The following is a 19,282-nucleotide window of genomic DNA, read 5'->3' on the forward strand; positions in this document are numbered from 1 at the left end:
CCTTCCTCCCAAAGGAGCCATTACTTGTTAGTCCACTATGGTAGACCCATTTCTGTCAGCAATTCTTGTCCTTCATCACTCTGAAGTTGGGTGATTGTGGGAGAAGTCAGAAAATAGAACTGACTTATTTTCATTATTGCTGCTCTGATATATGACAACTTTAGTTTTGTTTTGTTCAAAACAGTGCAAGGCTGCCTGTCAGCAACCAGACAGCCTTGTGTGTTCAAATCTACATTATTTTCATTGTGTTCTTGCTGGTAATTGTGATAGCTGGAGAAGAGGACTCGTTGACCACTTTCATGGGTGTAGTCTCAGTACGTTTAATCATACATTTCTTCAGATGAGTAACATGTTAGATATGTGATAATGTGAGGTTCAAGTTTGAATGGTGATTAATCATAGAAAATCATGCCCGTACATACCAAGAATCATGATAGAATTTGGAAAGAATCAGGCTTGGGAGTTTTTGTGACATCTAAGCAATTCTCAAGTATATAATTAATCCATAATAAATCTTCACATTGAGTGTGTTATTTTGGAATCCATTAAGATAAACAGTAACATTTGTGTTTACAAAGTAATTTTATATGTGCAAAGTCAAGTAGGTTTGAAAACCCTTTTTTTCTGCCTTTTTTAGATTCAGTGAAAGCTCTGTCTTGTCATTAGGAAGACTGGGTAAATGTACTTTGTTTAAGATGGTGGATGGGATTATTTTGTGCAAAAAATAATTTAATCCCACCCAGTACTGCTGCTGATCAAACTCCATTGATTTCAGTAGAGTACAAATCTATTTAAAACCTGTTAATTATTACTCTCTGAGTTCAGTTTTCAACTAACTGTTCATCTACCTTATACTCATATATATCAAGCTTTTGTAGGAAGTTAAAAGTCTTGCTGAAATCCAAATACGATTAGCATCTTTCTTTTCTACCAAGCCACTTCTTTAGAAGGCCCATCATCTTAAAACTAATTGATTATGTGAGGAAGTATCTCAGGGTTGTAGCATTAATCTTCAATAATAATAAAATAAAGAAGAGAAAACATATTGCAACAACTTATGTCATTCTCTATTACCCTCTTTCTTCCATATCTTTAGATCAGGGTTTCCCAAACTTGGGTCTCCAGTTGTTATTTTGTACTACAGGTCCCATCATTTATGGCCACTGGTCATGCTAGCTAGGCATGATGGGAGTTGTAGTAAAAAAAAAAAAATCTGCTGGAGACCCAAGTTTGGGCAACCCTGTTTGGATCATATAGCGTAGTATCCAACTAAGTTTTGGGTGTTCTCTTATTTTAGGTAACTTTATAATCCTCTTATTTTGTTATATATCTTTTAGATTTTAGCCATTTACTTAAATACCAGATTGCCCTTTCAAATAATCAAATGAGGCCTGAGTATCCATCTTGCCATAATCCTCAATCTGATGGCCCTGATGGGGTGAAAGTGCTGGATCCCCAGGTCCCTGTGCACATCATGGAGCTTTGGACTACAAATGTTAACTACATCAACAAGATCACTTCACCAAGATAAGGCACAGAACGAACTCCCACGTTTTAATTCCTGGAAGAACCTCAGGTAGCAGGACTAATAAAGCTCTCTGCATAGGATCTTGAAGAAATGTTCTCTGCAAGTGTGGCAGTAGTTGACTAGTAGTTGGCATCAGCTACCAACAGGCCTTTCACATTACCTACTACTTGATTTTCATAAATGGAAGTAACAGGGATTAAATATGGGACCTTCTGCATGTAAACCAAGTGTTCTTTCAGTGATCTATGGGGCTTTCATATAGCTTTCCCAAATACCAAACTCTATCGCCTAGGTACGTGCAGAACATAAGCAGCCTTATGTAATCAGTCTGACCCTAGAAACATTCGAAACAGAATCTGCAGTTTAGAGCATTATGAGCTCCCTTGGAAAGAATTGTCCGGGTGTAAATGTTCTGTGTTTCACCTTTCCTCTACATAGAAAACCAATCAGTCTTTTGTCTAAATGTCTGTTTGGCATACCATGGACATAAGCACATCTTACTGTGTTTTGTTTTTTAAGAATCTTGACATTTCAAATGTATTTAGTAAGATAAACTTAGTGTATCCAGCCCAGAGTTCAAATGAGAAGATGAAATGCTTAATTAGCCTTTATTGTGCACAGTAGATAAATCTGGCACAAATATGTCCACTAGTTATGTAAGTTACTGCTGCTCTGCTTGCGGAAAACATGGAAGTATACGTAGACAAAGGAGAGACTTTGCCAGGAATAAATGACATATTGGATTCAGGAAATTCCTGTGTGTAAAATTAAGAGTATTTCCTGCTGTAATGCATCTGTAAGAATTCTTCTGATTATACTTGTTGCATTCAGCTCCATTAGCTTGCATATACTAGAATCTGCATTTATAGAATATGACTCAGAACTGGGATATTTTCAGCTAAATTGCTACATTTTCAATAGAGAATTTACTTGTTTGGACCATAGGTCATAACAAAAATTGTACTGTAATTTGTATTTCAATTAAACGTAGTCACTGAAAGTTTAAAGCGTTCAGTGTCTTCAAGTTCTATAGGCAGAACCTACGCAAAAATGTTTGTAGTTCCCCCTCCACCTGATTCTTGGAACTTAGTTTTCTCCTAGAAATATCGTGTTAAATGTTTTGAGGAGTTATTCTCTCAGCTTTGGGTACACAAAAAAGCCATACTAGAATGTAGTAATATGAGCTCTGTGCTTGTTTCTTAGGAAGCAGCTCAAAACACTGGTATATGTAGCTATTTCCAGTAAAATTAGCTATGTGTGATGGAAGCAGTGATTTCTAAACTCACAAAACACTTGGTGCACAATTTCTTTTTTGGGAAAACAACCTATCTTTTTTCCCTTTTTTGTTAACTCCCAAGGCACCAACTTCGGAAAATCAGCTTCAGCTCCAAAATCATGAATCAGACTGCATGAGATATTGCACTACTAATGATGTCTCCTAAAACATGGGAGTACAACCTCTAGGGAGGCCAAAAAGTATTGCTCCTATTCTTTGTGTAACTTTCAAAAAAAATGCCACAGGAGCTGAAGAAAATGGTTTTATAGAGCTCTTGCGAACCATATTGTTTCCTGTCAAGTGTGCCAGCAATATGGTTGGACCTTTCCCATCCAGTGATGGCCTCTCACTATCATCACCAATCACTTCCCACGTGGTGTGATGACCATACAGAAGCTTTCACAACCTGAAGCTGAAGGGAGTTGCAATCTAAACCATTTGGAGGGTGCCAGGTTGACAAAGCTGCCTTGCGGTGTGGCTTTGTCTGAATGATGACACAACTTCTCTCACTGTTCCTGTCAAGCCACACCAGACTTCTGAAACAGGTGGGCAGTTCTTGGCATACATACTGGTTAAAGTTTTGCTTTGAGGTTGGGTGTTGCTGGTGCCTGATAGGTTAATGTGCCAAACCCCTCAGGACTCAATAAGTACCATTCGTTTCTGTTTTAGATACATGGAATGATAACACACACCAAAAAAATTACCCAAAAAAGGGACTGTTCAGAAGGGGCACTCAAAAGTGATGACCCTTGTGATGTAGATTGGCAGGGATTCTTGAAGACCCTCATTTGATCCTTAGAGGATGTTCTGTGAAGAATCAAAGAAAATTGCATAAAGCATAATCGAAAGAGCATGGAAGACATGAAGATAAGTGTTTTCTCTGCCTCCCAAATATGTGTGTTTGTTTGTGTGTGTTATTTATATATTTATGGAGAGCTAGAGAGAGATTTTCCTAAGTGCTCAAAGTATTTCACATATAATTTTCGCAACAACTCTGTACAGTCACCATAATTATTCCCTTACTGTATACCGTCTGAGGCTAAGTCTAAGAGACAGCAGCTGAGCTGACATTTGCACTAGGGACTTCCAAGCTCATCACTTACATTCCTAACCAATATTTGACATCCCTTTTTAGATGGTGGTTAGCACCCTTGCTGTATGGGGAAGAAGCTGACAGTATTTCTTCTTTCTGCCTGGAGCCTTGATCAGAATATCTTGAATGGCATATATAGCTGCTGTGGAAGTCTAGTTAGTCGAACAGTGTAAATAAAGAAACAGAATAACATTATTGACCTTTTAAAATTTGCCATGGTGGCTCCTTCTGGGATTGCCTTTTGTCTTTTAACATTAGGAGAAATACATTTGTTGTAAGCATCTTAAGTGGCATGGCTGTTTTTTGTCTGTCCCTTTAATTATCTTCTAACTAATGTCTGCATTTTGTGGTTTTCTCTTTTTTGAAGTTAATTGTTACTGTGGTAGGTTTTCCTACCCCTGCCTGCACAGCTGTTGAACTTTGAATTCCTTATGGTTGCTGTTGTAGCACACGTGGACTGATTTTTATGCCAATTCAGTGTTGTTCATAAGACCCCATAGCAAGGTTTCACTGTCATCTTGGATCCAAAGCAGTTCTTTCATGTGATCTTGTGCCTTTTGAAGACAACTGCTTTCATACAGTCAACCTTTCTTCCACATGTTAAATGGACAGCAATGAGCATGGGCATTTATATTATAATGATAATTCAATTGGGTTGTATCTAATGTAGCAGTAGGTAAATTGTTCCATTAGTGCAAGGATTTATGCTTGCGCAAATAAACTTTCTCCCCTCCCACAAGGATAGATGTTGTGTACTGCACACATGCAATTGCAGATGCCTGAAGACGTAGCTAGTTAACCATATACTCCCTAAATAAGTTGCAACAAGGCAACGAGCCTCTTGGGCTTTCCCAAGGCTGTGGTTCGAATCCACACGACGGGGTCGGGGTAAGCTCCCGTTGCTCTGTCCCAGCTTCTGTCAACTTAGCAGTTCAAAAGCATGCCAGTGGATAAATAGGTACCGCTGTGGCAGGAAGGTAAATGGCATTTCCGTGCTCTCAGGCTTCTGTCACTGTGTCCCGTTGCATAGCTGCCAAGTTATCCCTTTTTTAAAGGGATTTTCCCTTATGCTGAATAGGCTTCCTCGCGAGAAAAGGGAAAACTTGGCAGCTATGGTCCCGTTGGGACCAGAAGAGGTTTAGTCATGCTGGCCACAAGACCCAGAAAGCTGTCTGTGGACAAACGCCAGCTCCCTCGGCCTGAAAGCGAGATGAGCGCTGTACCCCATAGTTGCTTTTGACTGCACTTAACTGTCCAGGGGTCCTTTACCTTTACCTTTTGCCTGTTTGACATTCCCATAATATATACAGGCAGTCCAGGACAGTAAATTCCTTGACATAGTCCAAGAAAGAGTAGCAAATCAGAGCCTTTTATCTTTTTTGGTTTAAGGGTATTTAGGATTGTCATTTACAGTAAAAGAAATTTGACGCTGCTGAGTGCAGGAACATCTGTCTGTATCACTATAGGACGGTAGTGCCTCCCAAATGGCTAGCAAGCTTTCTTAGAATTAAGAAGAATCATTACTCTTGATGCATTTTTTAAAACTCCATTTGTCAGCAAAACATATGTGTGCTTTACTTTGTGTTCTCTACGTAAACTCCACACATTTTGATGCAATGATGAACAAGTGGTTTTAAAATATTATACATATGGGCTTAGAAAGGCACAGGAGTCATATGTAATTAATATATAGAGTTTTCCTGAACCGAAAGAAGACATTCCTTTGCTTAGATAAATTATTCAATAAATATGTTCCATATTATAATAGCAATAATGTTGTAATGAAATAAGCATTGGTAACATTTTGAAGTGCTATACATTTGAGCTGAAAAGTACTTGCTATTTATAGGGAGAAAATGTTTTGTCAGTTTCCATGGAGAATGGTGTAGTGTGGTTTTAAGTTTTCCTATGAGAAAAAGGTTTTAAAAGGAAATCTTCATATGGCCAAAACTCAAATTGCTTCTCAATTAACTGCCATAGTTCCTGACTTACAATAGGTTTTTCATAAAAGTGGTAGACTGACATATTAGCTGCATACAAATAAATATAAATAACTACATTGATATTAAGATCATTTCTGCTATACAGCTTTTAGCACTAAAGTGAATTAGTGCCAGTGACTTCAGGGGTCCAGTTTGCATGTCATGGTAAACCATAGCTAATTGTTATTTGCTGTTATTTGTTGTTAACACACCTTTTAAGGCTGCTTTGTCTTCTCTTTGCTAGTGTGCAGAGGAAACAAAATACAATCCCTTGCTTAGCATTACAACCGAACCAGAGATTGTGGTTTGTTTTGCTCTAACAAACCATGATTAGTAAGGCAAGAGCAAACCTTGGCTATAGATCCTGGTTCTTTGGGAGTAAAAGCAACCAGAAGCCTGGTTCAGACATAATGTTAAGCCCAAGGGTCATGGTTTATTTTCTCTGAGCATGAGCATAGTATAATAGAAATGTAGAGTTGGAAGGCATCCAAAGGTCATCTTGTCCAACTCCCCGAAATACAAGAATTTCAGCTAGACCATATATGAAAGATGGCCACCCAGCCTCTGTTTATAAACCTCAAAGCAAAGAGAGTCCACCACCTCTTGTGGGAGTCTGTTCCACAGTCGAGCAGTAGGATGCAACCAAGTGACCAAGAGCTAGCTATTAACTATGGTTTACCATTATATAAGAGCAAGGCCAGTGAGATTTTTACATATATTAGTGTACTTGGCAACACACACATATTTTCCTGATTTTAGAAGAGATAAATATATATTTTCCAAATTATCATACACCATCTTATGTTGGACTGCCAGATCTATGCCAAGTAACAGAAGGGCACAGAATCCCATTTTTATCATGCCACAGAAAGTATTATTTTCTGACAATTTCCAGGGACAGGATTTATCACGAGCCCTCTGCATGATAGTAAATGAACACAACCAGCTTGATATGGGCTGGGAGTTGGACTTTAGGGGATCGGTCCTAAACTGGAAGGGACCTAATCTCAGTAGCAGAGCAGAAGCTTTGCATGCAGAAGTTACCAGGATCAATACCTGGCTTACTCAGATGCAGTAATAAGGTAGCAGGTGATGGGGAAGAGATATCTGAGACCTCTGGGACCCCAAAGAGCTGCTCTGAGTGGACAGTGGATTGGGTTTTTTTTTTTTACAATGAAGTGGTATATAATTTTTAATAAATAAATAAACCTACACTTGTTGTGTCATTGTCAGTGAAGTTACCACAACAGAAGTCATTTCTAATAAAAGTTAAAGGGCACACGTAGACCTTTAATTCTTGTAAACTCTTTTTGTTGATCCTGGGGTTTCCACTGAAAAACTGAGTCAACTAATTTGGGAAGGAACCTGACTAATATAACCAAGTGTGCATGTAGGTTATGATCAGAAAGTCACACAGTTTTAAAAAGTCATTTTTAGCTTTATAATACAATTCTACAATTCCTATAGAAGGTGGGGCTGCTGAACAGAGAACAATAGGAAAAGAAAACAGATTTTGGTGTGCCCATGTTGTTGTAGGCATCCCCCATGTTTGTTTATGTAAGATATAAAATGAGTCGTCATCATTTCATTTGAATCTTGTTAATCTAACCTCAGCAGAATGAAAAGACTTGCTTTAAAATGGGGCATATTTTATTTATTGCCATGAAGCATTGGGTAGTCTTAACATATGTAGATGAAACTCTACAGATGAAACTTGCTTGGGTAATGACTCAGAGTATCTGTTGCTGTTTAATATTTCTGAGGAATTTCCCCTCTCAGAATTATCATGACATATACTGGCCGTGTCAGCTTTAATGTTTCCCAGACTAGCACATTTCTTCTCCCAAGTGTTGTGTGAATGCATTTCCCTGTGCATGGGTTTTGTTTCTCTCAATCTTTCAAGCTAGACTTATAGTGTAAATGGGAGTTGTGGAAAGAGGGGGGAGGATTTTGCATCTTTATTTCCCCCCCCTCCACATTTGATCTGGTAGTTTGCATACAGCTGCTGAGTAGACAGTTACCTTTGAAAGGAACATTTGGCTGGTTTAATTTGATTAGAGCAAGCCACCTCAATCATTTCTTAACTAATAGTGCTTTCATTTTTGCCTGGCAGTAGGAGTTGGGAAAGTACTTACTGGTAATAAGATATTGGGGGAAATTACAGAAAGTGACACAAATGAACTAAATGATATAACAGTTTAAGTGGAGTTTTTATTTTATTTTAAGTCTACACTAAACCCTGCTTAAAAAAAAACTTTCAGAAAGCAGATTAAGTTAACAAATGTACTTTCTCTAGGGCAGGAGGGGAACCCCAGCAAATTAAGATCAGTATGAAAAAGTTTCAACAAGAGCAGAGATATTTTGTAATGCTTCATTTCAAAATTTGAAATTAAAAATTGTGGGAAGATGTGTACACAACACACAGTAAATTCACACTCTTTCCTACCTTTTTGTTGGATAGCCCAGTTGTCAAAGCATCTCACTTCAAATTTTACTTTTAAAAAACAAGATTAAAAGGCAGTTTATTTTATTTTATCTCCATAAATATGATTAACTATCAGAGTTATCAGAGAGAAGTTCCCTGATTTTATTTCCAAATGAAATGAACTTAATGAACTGGAGGAGGAAGAGTTTGAGATTAAAGAAATGAATTATGGGAAATTAGGAAGCGCTATTAAAAAAACAGTCAACAAAAGATGGAGAGGGTGGACATACTGCACATATGTGATTAAAAAGGTTTATAATGTAGAAGTGATTTAAATACGTTTCAGAAAATGATCACAATAGTAAAAAAAAGTAATTCTGTATTTGATGGCAAGGTTACAAAGTTGGGAGGGCAGCATTATTTCTGCTGTAGCCTTGATAGAGACTTTGAGTTATTAATTTATTGGATCTTTGGTCCACCCAGGGCAGTATAAATATGCAATATTAAAATCAGTTAAAACAATTTACAATTTGGATAACAGGGTGTTTCCTAAAAATCTGCCAAGTGTTAAAGGACAGGGTAAAGGACAGAGTTGCTTCTTCAGCATATTCAGAACGACACATTCATCATTGGAAGTTTCCTTATTTGACTCTATTTTATAAATTAAGTACATGTATTATCCTTTCTGTAGATCACTGCTTTCATAAGAAAAACAAATTATTTCATCAGTTAACAATGGAAAATAAATTTTATTCCTTTCACATTCTTCCAAGCAATGCTAGTGATTCTGTGCAAAAGTTGTATTTTGATTACAGTACATAATCAAAAGCTGCCATAGAATTTAATTTTTCTTGTGCATTAATAATGCTTCTGCGACTGGATATTCACTCATTAGCAGCCATGGTTTTGCTCCTACCCTTTGAGTCAACATTTCATCACTTCACTAAGCCATGGCTTTTTGAAACAAGCTGCAAATTAAGCTCTCACTTAAGATACAATAAAACTTCCTTCCCACTGTCAATCTTAAATAGGATGTAATGTTTATTGATATCAATTGAAGTGCCCTCCAAGTATGGAGGCTTTGCCTAGCAGCCTTATGGATGGTTGTGCCAGCCATAACTCATCTGTGAGTATCAAAAGCCCTTCAGTGCATATCTTGCCCCATTTTCTTCATTCTTCCAACTCTACCCCCCTCAGTTACCTAAAGGTCTGCTGCCTCACAGTTCAGTGAGACATGTCTACTCAGAAGTACGTCCAGTTCCTGGTAAGTGTGTATAGGACCGTAGTCTTAAATGACCCCGCCCACTGTTCTTTGCAGGGGCTTATGCCTGGTTCTCAGAATTTCCCTGTAATACCAACTCTTTGTCCTCAAAACTCATCTTTCTTAAAGAAGGGGTGAGGAATCGCAGTCCGGGCAGGAGGGCTTCTCATTCTGCCCTTGAGACTCTCCCCAGTGAACTCAGCTGGACTTACTTTTGAGTTGACAAATACAGAATTGCGCTGTGAATTCATCTTATCCCAAGCTCATATTTAAATATGTATGTACTGTATACTTTCTCTCAAAATTAGTATTTAAATGTGTATTTTTATTAGTTTATAACTGCTGATAACATTTGGAGATGTATGAAATATTTAGGATTTCTGATCCATGCATTAACTGGGAAGCGTGGGTTGAGTCATTTCATATAAGAATTTGCAAAGAATGAATTCCTCAGACATCCCGCAATTCACAGTTTGTGCCCGGTCAATCAATTGAAGAAGACATCTGAGCAGAAAAGTAGATGCATGCTGTAATTATTATTGTTCATTGAATAGGTCCAGCTGCCTCCTAGGATAAAGTATTGGCTATAGTGACATCTCACTAGGCATGCTTCTCCTTAAACTATTAAAAAGAAAGAAAGAAATATACCTCCAGACAAAATATTGGGCGCTGTTTCCTTGATGCCTAACAATGAGACCTTTTACAGGGCTCTTGACATGGTGTGTTAATGAGGCACTGGCCTTTATAACTCTTGGGCACAAGCTGTGGAAGTGAAAATTAGTTTGGTGGTTTCAGCCTAGTCCCTACCAGACATTTGTCTCCATCCCCAAACCACGGTAGAATTTGGCAGTCAGGACAATGACACCTCAAAAAAAAGTCTAGGGCTAGAGGAATCAGTACTGTGGAGATGCCCAAAGGCAAAACTGTATACTGAAAGATTGCCCAGGCTGACCTTACTGAGTTGGCCTTGATCCTGAGCTGTTTACTTCATTTTCAAAATAACTCGCTTGTGTGCACGCTTGACATAGGAATAAAACAATCTGTCCAGACCTCATCCTATGAACTCTCTGCTGCCCAATAAGATGCAATATAACAACTTCCTCGCTGGTGCAGTGCCATAACCTGTATATTGCATTGTTCACACCTCCATGCGTAGGCTACCTATTGTGTTCTCATCATTTGATTACTCAGCAGTTGATGACTAGCAGTTGAATGTGTGAACGTGACACCACTGGGATATGTTGACACTGGATGGTCTGAAACTCCTGTGTGGTAAATAGACTGTGATGGGTTATTCATGGGTGCAAGTCATTTCTTGGTTCTGCAGGTAGGGTGATGAACATACATGTGAGAATTGGCTCAGAGCTGTTCTGCACATTACCAAGTTTCTGATACTGTTCTGTGTCAAGTGAGGTACTGCGTGTTTAAATGGTCCACTAAATCAACATCTTGCTGGCCATGCAAAATTAGCTCTACCCCATACTTCCTCCTGATTTGCTTATATTCCATATGCAGAAAGATTGGGGTTTTGTTTTTTTGTTTAAACATAGGGGGTATTTAGACAAGCAGTCCCTCATCTACAGTCTGAAGAAGTGCAGTCTCAAAACCACTGTATAATGTGACAGTACCCAGGATGTACAGATCAGTTTCCCCAGAATATTGTTTTAGCTCAGTGGCATGCAAATAGTTTTGTCTCAAAAACAGCCACCAGTGCCAAATGAAGTTTAGAAACAAGAAAGAGGAGGCCAGAAGCATGTGGTCAGATGGGATGAAGCTGGTATGCTAGTTTCCTGGCAGGTAGATTGCTACTGCTTAATGGGAGGAAGAGGGGCAAGAAAGGTCAGCCTAGTGCAGACACACTGGCAGGAGTGCCAGACTGACTCCGCCAATGCATTTGCACCGCACCAACGGGCCCCTACCTCTATCCCTCCCTGTAAGCAGCAGCTGCCCACCTGCTAGGAAGTTACCACAACTCTGCCTTACTGCCTGATGAATTGTTTCTAGAACAGACTGGGTGGATTTTTGCATAGAGCCTTTCTTTCCCTCCAGAGATCTTTAGACTCCGAAAAACCTGAGGCCACAGGTGATGCCTTATTGGTAATGCTGATAATTCCTTGCCACTGCCAAGGAAATGGCAAAGGGGCAGGTAGAAAGGGAGAGAGGAAGAGGGACTACAGCTGGGAACCCGATATTTCTCCTTGATGTTTTTTTTTGCCTTTCTTAATTTTAAATCATTGTAAAGAATGAAAACATACAATAGGTTGTATTTATGGCATTCAATAGGCAAATCTTGTATTAATTTGGATGCATTTCGCTTTCTTATACCTGCACATAATGTAGCCTTTTGAAATAAGTTTTTCACATGTTCTGGCTTGTTACAAAGTTATAACAAGCAGAAAATGGGTGGGTAGGAGGGGGAACCCAGAAGTACTTTTGAGTAACTCATTATTCTTAACATAGTAGGCAACTGTTATGGAAACACATCTGTATGATTTTCACAGTCATAGCTGCCAAGTTTTACCTTTTCTCGCGAGGAAGCCTATTCAGCATAAGGGAAAATCCCTTTAAAAAAGGGATAACTTGGCAGCTATGTTCACAGTGGATATAAAAAGGATACAGTTTGTAATAAAAAAATTCTTATCCCAAGCAAGAGGGTGTTTCTCATGGTGTTGTATGCTTCTTCCAGAAATATTTGGCAGAGACATTGCTAGAAATTGTTTTGTAGCATTAAGGCCTAATACATGTTCTACTTAAAGGTGCTTAGTTTAGATAGCATTTGTGGCTGCAGTTGTAGATAGTTATTTATGCTCAATTAGGGACAGAAGGGTAAAGGGTACTTGTTCAGTTTACTGTCTTCAAAATATTTCAAGATCTTCAGAATGTTCTTCCCACAATTGTTAATTTAGAGGTGCTGACACAGGGGTATACCTACTACAGTTTTAAACCAGTTTTAAACCTGGTGCCTCCCAGAGAATCCTAGCAAGTGTACTTTGGACAGAGTGTTGTGCTAAAAGATCTCTAGAACTATAGTTCCCTTGGGAGAGGGCATTCATGTTAATATAGCTAAATCCACAATATAGATAGAGTCTTAGAATTGTACACACATAGCTTCTTTGCACACAAATTGTATACAATGGCTGCACACACAGGTTGGCACTCCCATGGATAACCATATTGTGTGAACTGGTTAACCATGAATATTGGCATGTAACAACTCCCACTAATGCAGCTGCTAGAAGTGCTTCTATGTCTATGGAAACAGTTGCTGGCTATATTTGTGATTGGCTAATCCACACCATATATTTGTGCTAGTGAATTAATGCCTGGGAGAAAGACTGATGTGTTCCTAAAATGTGTTTTGTGAAGGAGCCAAACTTCAGAGTTCGTGTACACGTTGCCCTGTTGCTGTATGTAGAACCAACAACTCCATTTGTAATTAGGTAGCTACACACTTATTTCTAAGTAGAGGCTTGAAGTAACTGAGATAACTCCATTTTGCTGTGGACAGATGCCGATGGCTAGTACTCTGGAGTAAATGAGAACAAAGGCCTAATGTGTGTATAATTCCAAAATGACAACACCAAGCTTTAATTGTTTTACCTTCCAATCTACATCCTGGTTGGGATTAAGTACTTTGATTTAAATGAACTTGTTGAATTCTATGAGACTAACAACCTGATGCACATTGCTCTCCATTGACCCACAGTGTATTGCTGAGAAAGTGGGCATAGTGTTGCAGCTTAAACTGTATTAAAACAAATTATATAATTTTATCTTGGCTGTGGAACACTAGGTAGCCCTACTGAGAGTCTTTGAGCTCCACATAAACCCTTTGTCAGGAAAAAAGATATTCAGAAGATCTGCAGGTGTGCATTCCTTTGTCTTGAACAAAGGGAGTTAGGATTTTAAATATGTTACAATATCGTACACTGGTTGCATGCACTTGGGAAGTGGAGTCACACCTGCTACCCCTCCCCTCCCCTCCCCATTCAGCATCACTATTAAAAGAGCCTATTCATGTACAAACAAACTATACCTCCATAGGCTCTGTATATATGCAATTAGAAACCATGCTTTAGATATGTATATAAAGTCTTCTAGATGTTGTTCTGAATGTATGTAGAGAACACATGTAGGTACATATACAGAGGCATTATGACTCTGAATACCAGTTGGTGGGAATCACAGGTGGGCAGAGTGCTCTTACACTCATGTCTAGTTTGCAGACTTCCCACAGGCATCTGGTCAGCCACTGTGAGAACAGGATGCTGGCCTAAGTGGGCTGTTGACCTGATCAAGCAGAACCTTATGTTCTTTGGTTCTTAAAACATGTTTATTGGGCACCAGTGGAAATGATCCTGCTCTCTCTCCCCACCCCCAACACCTAGATTCAATGTACAGTCGTACCTCAGAAGTCGAACGGAATCCATTCCGGAAGTCCGTTTGACTACCAAAACATTCGAAAATCAAATTGTGGCTTCTGATTAGCTGCAGGAAGCTCGTGTAGCCAATCAGAAGCTGCAGAAGCCCTGTTGGGTGTTTGGGTTCCAAAAGAATGTTTGCAAACCAGAACAATCACTTCCATATTTGTGATGTTTGAGAGCCAAAATGTCCGAAGTTCCAGGAAGTTCAGGATCCAAGGTTCGACTGTTCACAATTATAACAGTCCTCCTGTACTCAGAACCTGACAGTTTGAATTGACAAACTTGTTCCAACAGATTCACATGTGGGTAGCTTTAAATGGCATTCCTGCCGGTAAGGCATGGCATTGAATTATTTGGATTTCAAAATATCAAGGCAGATACCCACATTTTGTTAAAAAAATATACAGTTCAGTTTAAAAAAAAAAAAGCAAATAGCTGTAATGGGAAGTTTTTATTGTTTGATGTTTTACTGTGGTTTTATACTTCGTTGGAAGCCACCCAGAGTGGCTGGGGCAACCCAGTCAGATGGGCTGCATATAAGTAGTAGTAGTAGTAGTAGTAGTCAGCTGGGCTGCATATAAATAGTAGTAGTAGTAGTAGTAGTAGTAGTAGTAGTTGTTGTTGTTGTTGTTGTTGTCAAAAATCCCTGGATACCAATTGCTTGATATAATGAAAGGCCCTTGCATAATTATTGATATGTATAATATTTGTGCTTTCAAAGTGTCTCATATGATTTATGAACAAATTGCGGTTGCCATCATTCCGCAACCTGGTAGCATGACCTGTCTGGTGGTGACTTTCTCCAGGACCAGGGCAGTTTTGGAATCCCAGTCATGAATTCCCTCCCCACTGAATTGTGGCTGCTGCCACCTGCCCCCAATCACATTCTTTCCATGGACAGTGAAAAACATTTATTTCTCTGAGACTTTGGGGAAAGTGGCCCATTATTTATTGATGAATTGTGTATAGCATGGATTTAAAATGTAACAAAACAAATAAATTAAAAGTCCCTCCTCACACTTTCCAGAAAGTAAAATAGATATTTGGATTTCAAGTAAGCTTTGGAACAACTCTTGAGTTCTGCTCCATATTTGTTTGCTATGTGATACAAATATACCGGGGAATTATGTAATGCAAATCTCATTGAAGTCCTTTCCCTAGCAGTGCTCTTCTGGTGGATTGTGCCCTTGGATTTTTAGCCTGTCCTACGCACTCAAATTCTGCAGTGAGTACTCAAAATACTCAGTTTGACAGGGAGGTTGATCAGTCACTAAAAGAACCCAGCCACAGAAACTTGGCCAGAACAAATCATCCTCCACTTGCTTGCCATGCACATGGGTAGAATAATAATATCAAGCCAAGTAACTTGGGCAAGATGTTAAAACATATTGTAGTTTAATGTTACTTATTAAACTTATACCACTTTTCCAGTTATGTATTTCCCAAGATAGTTCATCATGACAACATTATGTGATTAAACAGAATGCACAACAAAAATAAATGAATGAAAACAGTAACAATGCCACCAACCCCAAAATCACTAGCAATATACAGTCAGAAGCCAGAGGTGTAAAATCCTTTACAGCCAAGGGATCTGGCAGCCGTAAGCATTTGATTGACCTCTAGAAGAAATGTGCAGAATATTGATGGTGTTCACATTCTACACAGTGGAATCTTTTTAAAAATACTGCATTAGGTGAAAGTGTAGCTTTGCCAATGTATTAAATACTTGGCAAAAAAGGTGTTTAAAAATTAAGTAAATGTTGTTTAACAGAAACATACAGTTGGAAATATTTTCCAGTGTTTATGTTCGGATCTCATACCTGCCTGGCTCCTCTATGTTTGTTTACTGTGATAGATGATTTATATAAATATATTGCAAATTATTAACCCCTGTCAAATATCAGGAAATTTAAATTTAACTAGTGGCTTCAGCACACAGTGGTCCTGCTATGCAAAGGCACTCCATCCATGTTCCTTACCTAATTGAATCTAAGAAGATCTATGCAGGATCAGACAAAAGGCATGAGCACAGAGCCTCTTGCTCACGAACCCCAGCAAATAGTGTTCAGAGACATACTGCCTCTGATACCAGACATTGCACATAGCCATCATGACTCAAAGTCCTTTTTTTCCTCCATAATTTGCCTGTTCTTATTTTGATCCTTGAAAACGGGCGGTTTTACCTATGTAGGAAAACACCGCCACAAGGACACAACTGGAACCTGTCCTTGTGTCTGAGGAAGGTTTTTGTTGCATGAAAGACTGATAAAGAAATAACTTACATTGGCATATTTATACTACAGGCAAGGAACACAAGATTTTAAACTGTTTTAGGCCACTTAGAATTTGTATAGATGTACAGAGCCTAGGGCTTGCCGATCAGAAGGTCAGCGGTTTGAATCCCCATGTTGGGGTGAGCTCTCATTGCTCGGTCCCAGCTCCTGCCCACCTAGCAGTTCGAAAGCATGTCAAAGTGTAAATAGATAAATAGGTACTGCTCCGGTGGGAAGGTAAACGGCGTTTCCGTGCGCTGCTGTGGTTCGCCAGAAGCGGCTTAGTCATGCTGGTGGCCACATGGCCCGGAAGCTGTACGCCAACTCCCTCAGCCAATAAAGTGAGATGAGTGCCGCAACCCCAGAGTCGTCCATGACTGGACCTACCGGTCAGGGGTCCTTTTACCTTTAATGGTCACTGAGTCATATAAACAGTATCATGCTGGAAGGGAGAGTTCATGCATGGATTGTTTCTCCTCCATCATAATTCCACGAGTCCCCTCCTCCAAAACTACAGTGAATTCACTAGTAGGCATTTTGTGTGAGCAGCTACATTCACAGGTAATCTAGCTACTGCTACATCTAGACAGACACACGGACAAACCCAGCATAATTACAAACCATTATTCTATACCAGTTCTTTTTCTGTACTTTTTAAATATATGTAATGCAACTATGTTCCTGTCATTCATCAAGTTACCTGAGTTAGCTTCTCTGAAGACTAGTATCTCTCACTGGATTTGCTAATTTTCCTTTAACTTGAAAATGAATTTGGCTGAAGCTTGTAAGCTAGTGCAAGCCCCATTCAGCTCTGGGTTAATTGGGGCTTCTCTGCTTAGCCCAGGTAATCTCTGAAATGGCAGATCAGAATCTTAACTGAAAGATTACTGTGCTTCCACTTACAGGTTGGTTCTGCTCTTTGTTCTTTGGGATATTAATGCTTACCCAATTTGCAAACTTCCTTTGATATCTGAAGATGAAAAAAGTTCTAGACAAAGGCAAAGCATTTTTCTTAACTATATTTTTCTTAACTGCATTGTGACCTGTCTGGTATTATAGAATACACAACTTACTTAGAAGGGGCAGATGGTATCTTCAAGAGAGAAATTAAAGTTGGTAGGAAGCAGTTGAAAGTGGAGCCTAGAAAGAGTGCATGTCTAGGGCAGATTCAGCTGTGTAGTATGTACCGAGTTTGGAAAAGTAATTTACTACTTTCACTGGATCTTCCCTTTCTCCATAGTTTATGTTTCTTGGAAAGGGTGATGATGGGGGCAAACTGCTTGATACACCTCCCTTCCCCTTTGAACATACCAATAGCTGTACAGAGAAGAGCAAGCAAAGTGCAAGGACGTGGAACAACAAATCCCCTATGAGGAAAACCTACAATATTTGAATGGGAGGAGAAATTAGTAAAGTGGGACATGATGTGGATAAAGTGGATGGATATAAATTTTTCTCCTCTTATAATACTATTATGTGGGGTCATCCAATGAAACTGAATATTGGAAGATTCAGAACACACAAAAGTACTTCTTTACATAGCAGACAGTTAAACTGTGTACCGTAATTGTCTCCTACAATATGTAGTGATGGCTGTTGCCTTGGATGGGGTTAAAAGGGGATTAAACAAATTCAGGGAGGATAAGACTCAGTGGCTGCTAGTCGAAATGGCTGTATTCGTCCAACTCCATTATTTTCATTGCCATGATCCTACACTTTTCAAAGGGAAACTTCACACCAGAGTAGAAATCATATATCGAACAGATGGAAAGCTCTTTAATCTGAGTAGGCTGAGAGCAAAGAGTAAGGTTACCATAACTTCCATCATACAGCTTCAGTATGCTGATGACAATGTAGTGTGTGTGCACACTCAGAGGATGATCTCCAGGAGATGACCTGTGTAAGCTTTCACAGATGCTTACGAAAAGCTTGGCCTATCACTCAACATCCAAAACACCAAAATGCTGCACCAACAAACACAAAACAACCCCTCTGCAGCGCCACAAATCCAACTCAATGTAGTAACGTTGGAAAGTGGCAATCACTTCTCCTACCTGGGCAGTTATCTTTCCACAACGGCCAACATTGATGCTGAAATCCAGCATCGCCTGAGCTCTGCGAGTGCGGCTTTCTCCCAATTGAAGTGCAGAATGTTTGAGGACCAGAATATTCGCAGGGAAACTAAAATGCTTGTTTACAAAGTTTTGTACTACCAAGCTTACTGTATGCTTGTGAAACATAAACCACTTATAAACACCATCTTCAACTCCTTGAAAGAGTCCAGCAATGGTGTCTCCGAAAAAAATTACATATAACTTGGGAATACCGGGGAACTTGCCTGATTATCGTCTTCCAAAGCAACTACTCTATTCTGAACTTAAAAATGGAAAGCATAATGCAGGTGGTCAACAAAAGAGGTTTAAAGACTTTCAAGGCAAATCTAAAAAAATGGAACACCAACAATTGGGAAGCACTTATCCAAAAGTGCTCCAATTAAAGAACAGCCTTTACCAAAGGTATTGTGGACTTCAAAGATGCTCAAACTCAGGACGAAAGGAAGAAATGAGCTAAGAGGAAGGCACATTTGGCAAACCCTCACCATGATCAACTCCTGTCCGGAAACCTATGTCCCCACTGTGGAAGGACATGTAGATCCAGAATTGGCCTCCACAGTCACTTACAGACTCACTGTTAAGACCGTGTTGATGGAAGACAATCTTACTCGGCTACGAGTGACCACCAAAGAAGAAGATTCTGCTTCCAGAATCAGTGGCCGTATATCTCAGAATACCTCTTGCTAGATATCTGTGTGTTTGATTCCCACATTCAGCAGGATCTTTCTGCATGTCGTGTTTCATAATAAATGAAAGTTATTTCAAAGGACTCCTTTGCCGTGTTTGAAACTCCCATTGTTCTAGGCTCATTTTGTGACAGGGAATATCATTAGTGTGAGCAGCTTCAGAGCTCTGGGCGCAGTACTGTGGCTAATATTTCATATTAAAACTGCAGAGTTGAAT

The 19,282-nt window shown here is 39.3% G+C and overlaps 1 protein-coding gene across 2 annotated transcripts in view; it reads left to right on the top strand.

Annotated features, from left to right (window-relative positions):
- Positions 1–19,282, top strand: part of CDK6 (cyclin dependent kinase 6) — a 96,709-nt gene that overhangs the window by 12,108 nt on the left and 65,319 nt on the right. The gene's annotated exons all lie outside the window — the stretch shown is intronic.

Source organism: Zootoca vivipara, chromosome 12 (assembly GCF_963506605.1).
Source record: "Zootoca vivipara chromosome 12, rZooViv1.1, whole genome shotgun sequence".
Lineage (NCBI taxonomy): Eukaryota > Metazoa > Chordata > Lepidosauria > Squamata > Lacertidae > Zootoca > Zootoca vivipara.